General features: G+C 39.4%; 1 pseudogene; it reads right to left on the bottom strand.

Annotated features, from left to right (window-relative positions):
* Positions 1–247: 247 nt before the first annotated feature.
* LOC130470000 (uncharacterized) lies at positions 248–11,504 on the bottom strand (annotated as a pseudogene).
* Between the last annotated feature and the right edge of the window lie 611 nt (positions 11,505–12,115).

The following is a 12,115-nucleotide window of genomic DNA, read 5'->3' as shown; positions in this document are numbered from 1 at the left end:
TGATAATAAGGACCATATAACGAGCTCACTCAATCCAAGTCACCATGCACACAAAATGAGCCATTGAACCCAAATCAGGTTTGGTTCCAATTGCTAGCATAAGACTATCACTTTCATCCATAACCGTATCATCACCTCCCCCTTTAAAAGGAATTGACCTCAATTCAGCAAGGTTATCATCATAAAGATAAGGTGAAAGATCACCTACATTGAAAGTAGCATGGACACCATAGTCTCCCGGAAGCTCAATCTTGTAAGCATTATCATTCACACGTGCAACCACCTTGTAAGGACCTTCAGCCCTAGGCATAAGCTTGTTCTTCCGTTTGCTTGGAAAACGCTCTTTCCTTAAATGAACCCAAACCAAATCACCTTCTTCAAACAACCTCGGTTTGCGATTCTTATTTGATTTCTGTTTATAAGAGGCATTAATAGCTTCAATTCGCTCACGAACTTGTTGGTGCAGTTTCATCATAGACTTTAACTTAGCATCGGCATCCTTGTGAACCAACTTATCTTTTGGTAATGGAATTAAATCCAAGGGCAAGTATGGATTAATCCATATACTACCTCAAATGGAGAATGACCAGTAGCATAAGTAGGAGACCGATTATAAGCAAATTCAGCGTGAGCAAGCTTGACATCCCAATCCTTTTGCGTTTTACTTACCAACCCTCTCAATAGCGTTCCCAAGGTTCGATTTGTCACCTCTGTTTGCCCATCAGTTTGAGGGTGATGTGAAGTGCTAAACAACAACTTGGTTCCCACCTTTCTCTCCACAATGTATTCCAAAAGTAACTCAAGAACTTGGAATCTCGATCAGAAACAATAGTCTTTGGAATTACATGCAAACGAACAATCTCCTTATAATACAAATCAGCCACATTACAAGCATCATCCGTTTTGTGACAAGCAACGAAGTGAGCCATTTTTGAAAATCTATCCACCACGACCATAATAGCATCCTTACCTCTTTGAGTACGAGGCAAAGCCACTATAAAATCCATGGATACATCTTCCCAAGGGCGAACTGGAACCGGCAAAGGTGAGTATAAACCGGGTTTGAAAGAACTCTTGGCCATATGACAAGTCACACATTTATTCACAATGTTCGTTACATCACCTAACATTTTAGGCCAAAAGAAATGTTCTCTCAATATTTCCAAGGTCTTGGCTATGCCAAAGTGACCAGCCAATCCTCCACCATGAGCCTCACGCACTAGTAACTCACGAATTGAATGCTTAGGAATACAAAGGCGATTACCTTTGAAAAGAAACCCATCTTGCAACATGTACTCCCCATAAGCACCAACTGCACATTTCTCGAATGCAACTCCAAAATCACCATCATCATGATAATAATCTTTTAAGGTTTCAAACCCCAACAAACGAACATCAAGTGTAGCAAGCAAAGTGTACCTTCGTGATAATGCATCAGCCACCACATTGCTTTTACCATCTTTGTATTTCGAAGAAAAATGAAAGGATTGCAAGAACTCAACCATTTAGCATGCCTTGGGCTCAATTTTTGTTGCCCATTAATATACTTCAAAGATTCATGATCAGAATGCAAAACAAAGTGGCTAGAACGCAAATAATGACTCCAATGATCCAAAGCTCTAACAATGGCATAGAACTCTTTATCATAAGTGCAATAATTCAAACGAGCACCCCCTAACTTTTCCGAAAAATAAGCTATGGGACGCTTACCTTGGATCAAAACAGCACCAATCCCCACTCCACTAGCATCACACTCGACCTCAAAAGGTTGAGAGAAATCTGGCAGCGCCAAAATAGGAGCAGCACACAAACGCTCTTTAATCACATCAAACGCCTTTTGAGCGTCCTCTCCCCATACAAAAGCACCTTTCTTCAAGCAACTAGTGATAGGACTAGTAATAGTACTGAAATCACGAATGAAACGTTTATAAAATGAAGCAAGACCATGAAATGAACGCACCTCACTTATAGTTTTAGGATTAGGCCACGATTTGATAGCCTCGATCTTGGACTGATCCACGGACACTCTATCTTTCGAAACCACATAGCCCAAGAATACAACATTGTCAACAAGGAATGAACACTTCTCTAGCTTCCCATAGAGTCTTTGAGCTCTAAGTGTTTCAAAAACATCCCTCAAATGAATCAGATGCTCCTCTTCGTTCCTACTATACACCAAGATGTCATCAAGATATACCACAACGAATCTGCCCAAAAATGATTTAAGCACTTCGTTCATTAGCCTCATAAACGTACTAGGAGCATTAGTGAGACCAAATGGCATGACGGTCCACTCATACAAACCATGTTTTGTCTTGAAAGCCGTTTTCCACTCATCTCCTTCACGCATACGAATCTGATGATAACCACTTCGCAAATCAATTTTTGAGAACAACTTCGAACCATGGAGCTCATCTAACATATCATCAAGTCTCGGAATTGGAAAACGATACTTGATGGTAATGTTATTCACAGCCCTACTATCAACACACATTCTCCATGTTCCATCTTTCTTAGGCACAAGCAACACCGGAACAGCACATGGACTCAAGCTTTCTCTAACATAGCCTCGATTCACAAGTTCATCAATTTGCTTTTGTAATTCCTTTGTTTCCTCCGGATTGCAACGATAGGCAGCCTTATTAGGCAAAGAAGTTCCTGGAATAAGATCAATTTGATGTTCAATACCACGAATAGGGGGCAAACCTGGTGGTAATTCATCCGGAAATACATCCTTGAACTCAAACAGCAATTCGGCAATGGGACTGCCTTCTTTCCAATTTTGGCCTTCAATTGGACTCTCCTTAGCCACGAGCAAATACACCAACTCTCCAAGATCAAGAGCTTGCTCAATTTCTCGTTCACTAGCCAACATGGTGAGATTCGGCTTTTTCTTTTGTTTCACACTCATGGATCGAACCGCTTGAGATGACATAGGCTTTAGCACAATTTTCTTTCCTTTGTCTCTCAATTCATACTCATTGCTTCTCCCTTTATGAATCACGTCCCTATCAAACTGCCAAGGACGACCCAACAAAATATGACAAGCATCCATAGGAATAACATCACAAAGAACTTCATCCACATACGAACCCATAGTCAAACCAACCCTTACTTGCTTCGACACTTTTACACTATTACCATTATCAAGCCAATGGAGTGCGTATGGCCTAGGATGGGCAGTAGTGATTAAGCCTAATTTTGACACCATTTCACTAGAAGCAGCATCTGTACAACTCCCCCCATCAACAATTACACTACACCACTTATCTTTCACTAGACATTTAGTATGAAACAACTGATCTCGTTGATCTAGATCAGTAGGTGAAATTTGAGTTTGTAGCGCTCTAAGAACCAGATTTGTGTCATAAATTGGAGCCTCATACCCTTCCTCTTCCTCCTCATCACCACTCTCATCAAACACAAATACGTCCCCCAACCTCTTTTCCTCTTCAAACAACTCCTCACGACATTCAACAGCTTCTCTCAAGGTCACTACTCGTTTATTTGGACACGCATTTTGATAATGCCCAAACCCTTGACACTTAAAACAACGCACCTTGGACAGACTTGTTTCTTTGGTTGGGTTAGATAGTTTAGGGGCAGCCGTAGAATTACTTGAACCTACGGTACTAGGTGATGTGTTTGGTTTCAAGCTAGGTTCGGATTTAGCCCAAGACTTGGCTTTACCATCCATACTAGACCCTCCCCCATATTTTGCCTTCCCTTGATTTTCCAATTTTAAACAAAGTCCACAAAGAGTGTCAAAATCAGAATATGGATAGAGGTCTACGGTATTGGCAATATTATAATTTAGACCCCTTAAAAATCTGGACAGTTTTTGTTCCTCAATTTCCTCAATTTCTCCCATTAAGGACAACTTTTCAAACTCATCAATATATTCAGCCACACTCATTTTTCCTTGCCTCAACTCGGCAATTTTACAATAAGTTGTTATTCTATGAGTTGTTGGCACATACCTTTTACGTAGCTTACGTTTCAAAGACTCCCAAGAGGTAATTTTCTCCTTCCCTTCACGTATTCTCTTGGATTTCAGTCCCTCGAACCACAATGAAGCCCCTCGTCCTAGCTTCAATATGGCATATTTGCAACGCTTCTCATCATCAATGTCCTTGAAATCGAACATTCTCTCTATTTTGCGCTCCCACTCCAAATAGGCTTCCGGATCTGTTCCACCAACAAATTCAGGAAGTTCGGTGACCTTGAATTCATCCATAGCCCGTAGATCACGCCTAGGAGGCCTACGATACCCCCCATCTCTAACGTTCTTCAAGGCTTCTTGGAGATGTTGTAGAAAGTCAGGATCATTTAAATCCATAATTCAGTTTGTAAGAATTACGAACAGCAGCTCTTTTTTTTTTTTTTTTTTTTTTTTTTTTTGGGCGGATCACACGAACAGCAGCTCTGATACCACTAATGATACGAGTTTAAAAACTCGTTGTATAAACAAGGATAGTTGATTAACAAGCTAGACCTTTAACTCGTTGATCGTGAATGCAAGACAAGACCTATTGACTCACAATCAGTTCTTTGAATAGGAAACGCGTCCAAAACAAAGAAAAAAAGCTGAATTATAAACTATAATTCGAAATGTAACAAACAAGTGTTTTAATCATCCAGTTGGTTGTTTATTCCAATCAAGAAGCTGACTATAAATAGTCAAAAACCAACAGCTACAAGAGCTTTAAACAGCTAATTAAGGGCCATTTAAGAGCCTTTAAAACTGGCAGTTACAAGCTCTAAAGCCTCCTAATTCAGTCACTAAATTGGAGGTTACAAAGGCTTAAAACTCTCCTTACAAACAGCAATAATCAAAGCTAAGTAATGACTGAATTTAAATTGGGGATTTAAACAAATATCCCTTTATTAAACCGACTTTAACCAAAGCAATTAAAAATAATAAGTGCGTACAATCTGTTTAAACAAGCGGACCAATGTGATTAAACGGACCAGTTTGATTAACGTACCACCTTGATAATAAGGACCATATAACGAGCTCACTCAATCCAAGTCACCATGCACACAAAATGAGCCATTGAACCCAAATCAGTTTTGGTTCCAATTGCTAGCATAAGACTATCACTTTCATCCATAACCGTATCAAAAACTCAAGATAAGGGCCTTTATTATGGAACGAGCACAAAAGAATCCTAATATTACTAACTAAATAGACGAATGCACGCTAACCAATGTCCTAAATCGAGTGAAAGATTCAAATGCCAAGCAAAGTGAACTAAGGGCAAGCACTAACCAATTCTCCTTCAACCGAGCATACCACGTCAAATCTCTAGATCCTATCCACCCTTGAGAGTAGCATCTCGAGACGCCGCGAAGGCGCCGGAAAACAAGATTAGGCTACCCGACATCTTAGCATGACAATCCATTTCCATAAACTTGATCAAATCCTCCCTCCACCGACAATGACTCAACTCAAAAGGGTCAAGAGGACTTTTTAGGGTGTAACGTAGGCTAGGGGTAAGGTGTGGAACAAATTTGGTAATTTGATGCTCATACCTAAAGTGAAGCGCAATGATAGAACTCAACTCAAGCAAAACGAACCAAATACAAACTCATACCACTTATTTGGGGTTCCCCCAAGCTTATTCAACAACAATTCTAAACTACAACTCTTTTTGGACTTTTCTTGATTTGATTTTCTCTTTTTTTTGTGTTTCAATTGAAACTTTTCTCATGCCTTGTTTTTCTTTATTTTTGGCTTTTTCAAAACTTTTGCTTTTGCTTATTTATTCACTATATACAACATACTTCCCAAACTTTTCCATTCATGCCAATAACAATCATTCCTCAACTTTGCATAATCAATCAAAACCAACAAGCATCATAACTCTAAGCTTCACTATCACTTCTAAGGGTGAAAACAAAACAAAGGCTATTAGGCTTGAAATGTGCTCATAAGAAATGAAGGGGCAAGGCTCAAATGGCTAGCAAGGGGGCAAATTCAAACAAAAACATATGAGAAAAATAGAGAAATAAAGTCCTAAACTAAAAAGGAAAATAGTCACCGAAAGAAATGCCTCTATCGTCCCCTAAAGTAGTTCGGTCACGATCTCGGGAAGGAAATAGTCAAATTCGGGAAGTAAGAAAGTCAATGCCAAGGATCCATGCCACTCAATATATGTATATGTGTTTGGGCTAATTTGAACATGAACCTCACATGGGAGCAAATACCACTCTCTCCGGTTTCAAGTCACTAGAGAGATCGACACCATCTTACCACAAGCCAAGGGTTCAAGACGCATGTTACCCAAAGTTCAACCAACTTTCTTAACACCTAAATCCTAGATTCGACCCAAGATATTGAAAACCGTGCAAAATCTACCAATTAGGAATAAAAGCATTCTAGTCTACAAGTTCCAATTTTATTTGCCCAAATCAAGAATAATGCCTAAAAAGCTAGAAAAGCTTGCCTTGACAAAGATCGAAAAGGAAAAAGAAAGAAAGAAATGAAAAAGAAAATAAAAGAAACTAAACAAGAAATATGCACAAAATCCAAAATACTCACAAAATCAAGCAATCCATCACACGGAGATCAAAGTAGCAAACAATAAAATCTCCCCCCAAGCTCGAATTAGGCCATGTCCTCAAGGCCTAAAACGAAACTAGGAGGGGCACAGCTACCCATCCAACCAATGCCCCGCAATAACGATGCCAACCCAAAGAATGCATGTGAGTTAGAAGGATATTACCGGTGATGACGTGGGAGCAAGTCCCGCAAAGAACCGTAATAACGAACGAACTCACCAAGAAGAATAGCCGGACATGGCAAAGATGGATGCAAAGATTTCCACATCAAGAAAGCTTGAGCCACAAAAAACTTCAAAAATCAAGAAAAATTAGTATACATGGGCCAAGTGGCCAACACCCACGAAATGAAGGATAAATGTTGCGTTTTCTCTTTCGGAATGAGGAATGAGGGAAGGGAGTGGGAACAAAAGATTCACAAACAACTTCACTCACATCACATAAAGCACAAGAAATCTCAACATAAGATCCTTCATTCACTTTAAAATCTTTTTGGTTGGCACATTCACTCTTTTCCTTAATTTGAATCCACTTAAGCACTTCAAGGCAAAATGGAGCAAATAGATTTCATCACCATCATCGATGCACTCACTCAAAGAGGAACGAGTAGGAACAAACTCTCCAATACTCAACTCTTCAATGTCATGCATCATAGGTGGCAATGTAGCCTCAAACTCATCTCTTCTTCATGAAACTTCCTTAATAGATTCTTGCAATAGGTTAGAAAGTCCCAAAAAACCTATTACAATTCGTTGGGGCATGACTTCAAATGAACTCAAACAAGAATCTATTCTTAGCTCTTCTTGAATTTCAAGATATTTTATGAAAGCAAGCCTCCCCAATAATGATTTTGGAGATTCAAAATTCAAAGAGCTTAGGAAATTATCATGGAGAAAGAGAAGATCATCAAGTGAAATCGACTCATCATCTTGAGAAACAAAAGAATTTGCCATTTTTTCGGTTTTCAAAGAAAAAGAAAATGAAAAAAGAACTAGACTAGCGAACTAGAATGAAGAATCAAACAATGATGCCATTCCCCGGCAACGGCGCCATTTTGATAAGGTGTTTTTCCGTCGTTGAATAGAAATACACCTCACCAAACAAATTTATAAAACACCTAACTAACCGGCTATATGGACTATAGCGGCAAGTATAGGGATCGTCCCATAGGAATGGATATGCTTGACTTATCAATCTATGTGTTCACAAGCTAGTTCGGATGGAAAATGATTTGTTTTTGAACTAATCTAATGAAAACTAGAGGAACAAACAAATAAGGAAGCTCTAGAGATTTCAGGAATCGGCAATGGAAATCAAATCAAAGAAATAACAAGGTCAAGACATTCATGAATATGCAACGACATAGCAAATAGGGGAATGAAAATTAATGACGTGCTCGCCACCTCTCAGATAGAGCACGCGAAGCAACCTAGCCTATGGAAAGCTTTCGCATAGTCCTAAGCTAGATTAGCTCGCATATAATAGGAATTATCATTCACTTGCATGAATTAGGCTCACGATGTCTTGCCAAACCTAAATCATACATTCCAATCTAACTCAATCAACTAGCATTTGCAACTACTACTCAATTGATCATGGAAAATCCTATCACTAAATCAATTTTAATCACAACATCAATCATGAATTTTCCCTAAAATTCCCCAAATGCAATGCCAAAGCTTCATCCCTAACCTCTAGACTAAACTACCCAATTAGCATGATTAACATCAACATTAAACTAACATTAATCCTACTCATGAAACTAATTGAACTAATGAAGCTAAGTGAAACAATAAAATTCAGAAAATCAAATATCCAAAAATTGGGGGAAAATGAAGAACATTCAAAGCATGAAACTAATTCTAGAATTCAATCATGAAATCAAAGCATAAAAGAAATTAATGAAGCAATTAAAGAATTAAAGAACTAATCAAAAGAGAATTATACCTTGAAATGGTGAAATTAGCATCAAACTTTGAAGCACAAAATAAAGAACAAAGCTCAAAGCAAAAAGAAAGAAATCTGAAAATTAAAGATGATTGTATTGAATTTAGAATCAAGAATTTGAGGCTAAGAATCCTTAATCCTAATCTCTAATCTAAGCCCTAAACTAATTCTAGAGAGAGAATTCTAAGCTAAGCCTAAAATCTCAAAAATCAGAAAATTACATAAATGAAAGCCTAATTACAAAATGCTGCGATTTCGTTTTTATAATAGCAGCCCCGCGCACTTGTGCGACCGAATAGGGGGTGTTGTGTGGTCGCACAGATTCTGTGTGGTCGCACAAGTGAATGCATTCGATCGCACAGCAAAAATGGAACATTCTGATCTCTAAACTGCAGTGTGTGCGACCACACAGGCTGCTGCAGAAGCATTCGATCGCACAGACATGATTCGATCGCACAGATTGCTGCAGCTGCGTGTTGCTGCACTGTTCGTGTTTAGCTGCTGTTCTTGCGTGTTATATGCAGTGTTGTGGAAGCTATTTCATGCCCGTGTACAACCACTATCAAGAGGCAAGCATGGCTCGTGAAAACGAGCTTAAAAGGGGCTGCTGCAAGGCCTATACAAGGCTGTTTGTGCGCACAAGTACAGCAGCTACGGCTGCTGTTCTGCTCGATGTTTAGCTTCTGTTCTTGCTGTGTTTGGCTGCTGTAATGGCGTGTAATACTGCAGTGTTGTGGCTGTGGTTTCTTTCTCTTGTGTAGCTACCAAAAAGGGGCAAGCAAGGCTCAAGTAGAGCCACGAACAGCAGCCAAACAGTGGCTGTAAAGCACGAGTGCATTGCTGTTTGTATGCCTTGTTACTGTGGCTGTTTGTGTGCCTTGTTGCTGTGGCGAAGTTGCCATGATGGTCGTGTGCTGTGGCAAGGATGTGGCTTGTTGTTGTTGTTCATTTGCAGCAACTAATGGCTTGCAAGATTGATGGAAAACACACACACACAAGGCTCGCTGCACATAGAAATCGTAAAGCATATTATTGAAAATCGAAAATCAAAACATTAATTCGTTAATCATTTTTACAAATCGTAAAACATATAACTCGTCGACAAGCATAATGACACATTATTAACACGTTATTACTCAAAATGACTCTTACGCAATGAGAATGCGCGCAAAAGGCATATTTAGAGCAAAAACGACTAAAATATACGCAAGACGAGAAAATGTTACGATAAATGCAAAAATGCATTAAACGAACTAAAAACGATAAAACTAAGCGAAAATAATAATAAAATGCTAATAAAATGAAATTAAATCCTAAGCTAAGAGCGACATAAATGTCGCTCATCAGAGCAGCACACAAACACTCCTTAATTACAACAAATGCCTTTTGAGCGTCCTCTCCCCATACAAACGCACCTTTCTTCTAACAACTAGTAATAGGACTAGTAATGGTACTGAAATCACGAATAAAACGTCTATAAAATGAAGCAAGACCATGAAATGAATGCACCTCACTTATAGTTTTAGGACTAGGCCATGATTTGATAGCCTCGATCTTGGACTGTTCCACGGACACCCCATCCTTGGAAACCACATAGCCCAAGAATACCACATTATCAACAAGGAACGAACACTTCTCTAGCTTCCCATAGAGCTTTTGAGCTCTAAGGGTTTCAAAAACATCCCTCAAATGAATCAGATGCTCTTCTTCGTTCTTACTATACACCAAGATGTCATCGAGATATACCACAACGAATCTGCCCAAAAATTATTTAAGCACTTCGTTCATTAGCCTCATAAACGTACTAGGAGCATTAACGAGACCAAATGGCATGACGGTCCATTCATACCAACCATGTTTTGTCTTAAAAGCCGTTTTCCACTCATCTCCTTCACCCATCCGAATCTGATGATAACCATTCCGAAAATCAATTTTTGAGAACAACTTCGAACCATGGAGGTCATCTAACTTATCATCAATTCTCGGAATTGGAAAACGATACTTGATGGTAATGTTATTCACAGCCCTACTATCAACACACATACGCCATGTCCCATCTTTCTTAGGCACAAGCAACACCGAAACATCACATGGACTCAAGCTTTCTCTATCATAGCCTCGACTCACAAGTTCATCAATTTGTTTTTGCAACTCCTTTGTTTCCTCCGGATTGCAACGATAAGCAGCCTTATTAGGCAAAGAAGTTCCTGGAACAAGATCAATTTGATGTTCAATACCACGAATAGGAGGCAAACCTGGTGGTAATTCGTCGGGAAATACATCCTTGAACTCAAAAAGCAACTCGACAATGGGACTGCCTTCTTTCCAATTTTTGCCTTCGATCGGACTTTCCTTAGCCACGAGCAAATACACCAACTCTCCATGATCTAGAGCTTGCTCAATCTCTCGTTCACTAGCCAACATGGTGAGATTCTGCTTCTTTTTTTGCTGCACACTCATGGATCGAACCGCTTGTGATGACAGAGGCTTTGGCACAATCATCTTGCCTTTGTCTCTCAATTCATACTCGTTGCTTTTCCCCTTGTGAACCACGTCCCTATCAAACTGCCAAGGACGAGCCAACAAAATATGACAAGCATCCATAGGAATAACATCACAAAGAATCTCATCCACATACGAACCCATAGTCAAACCAACCCTTGCTTGTTTCGACACCTTCACACTATTACCATGATCGAGCCAATGGATTGCGTAGAAGCAACATTGGTGCAACTCCCCCCATCAACAATCACACTACACCACTTATCTTTCACTAGACATTTAGTATGAAACAACTGATCTCGTTTGTCCGAATTAGTAGATGCAATTTGGATTTGTAGAGCTCTAAGAACAAGATTTGTGTCATAAACTGGAGCCTCGTACCTCTCCTCTTCCTCTTCATCGCCACTCTCATCAAACACAAATACGTCCCCCAACCTCTTCTCCTCTTCAAACATCTCCTTACGGCATTCAACAACTTCTCTCAAGGTCATAACTCGTTTATTTGTACACGCATTTTGATAATGCCCAAACCCTTGATACAACACACCTTGGACATACTTGTTTCTTTGGTTGAGTTAATTAATTTTGGGGAAGCCGTAGAATTACTTGAACCTACGATACTAGGTGATGTGTTTGGTTTCAAGATAGGTTCGGATTTAGACCAAGACTTGGACTTACCATCCATACTTGACCCTCCCCCATATTTTGCTTTCCCTTGGTTTTCCAATTTTAAACAAAGTCCACAAAGAGTATCAAAATCAGAATATGGATAAAGGTCTACGGTATTGGCAATATTGTAGTTTAAACCCCTTAAAAATCTAGACAGTTTTTGTTCCTCAATCTCCTCAATTTTCCCCACTAAGGACACCTTTTCAAACTCATCAATATATTCAGCCACACTCATTTTCCCTTGCCTCAATTCAGCAAATTTACGATAAGTCGTTATTCTATGAGTTATTGGCACATACCTTTTACGTAGCTTACGTTTCAAAGACTCCCAAGAGGTGATTTTCTCCTTCCCATCACGAATTCTCTTGGATTTCAGTCCTTCGAACCACAATGAAGCTCCTCGTCCTAGCTTCAATATGGCTTACTTACAACG

This window comes from Spinacia oleracea, chromosome 3, assembly GCF_020520425.1.
Source record: "Spinacia oleracea cultivar Varoflay chromosome 3, BTI_SOV_V1, whole genome shotgun sequence".
Taxonomy (NCBI): domain Eukaryota; kingdom Viridiplantae; phylum Streptophyta; class Magnoliopsida; order Caryophyllales; family Amaranthaceae; genus Spinacia; species Spinacia oleracea.
Note: the sequence above shows the minus strand (reverse complement) of the source record. Positions and strands in the feature narration are given on the sequence as shown.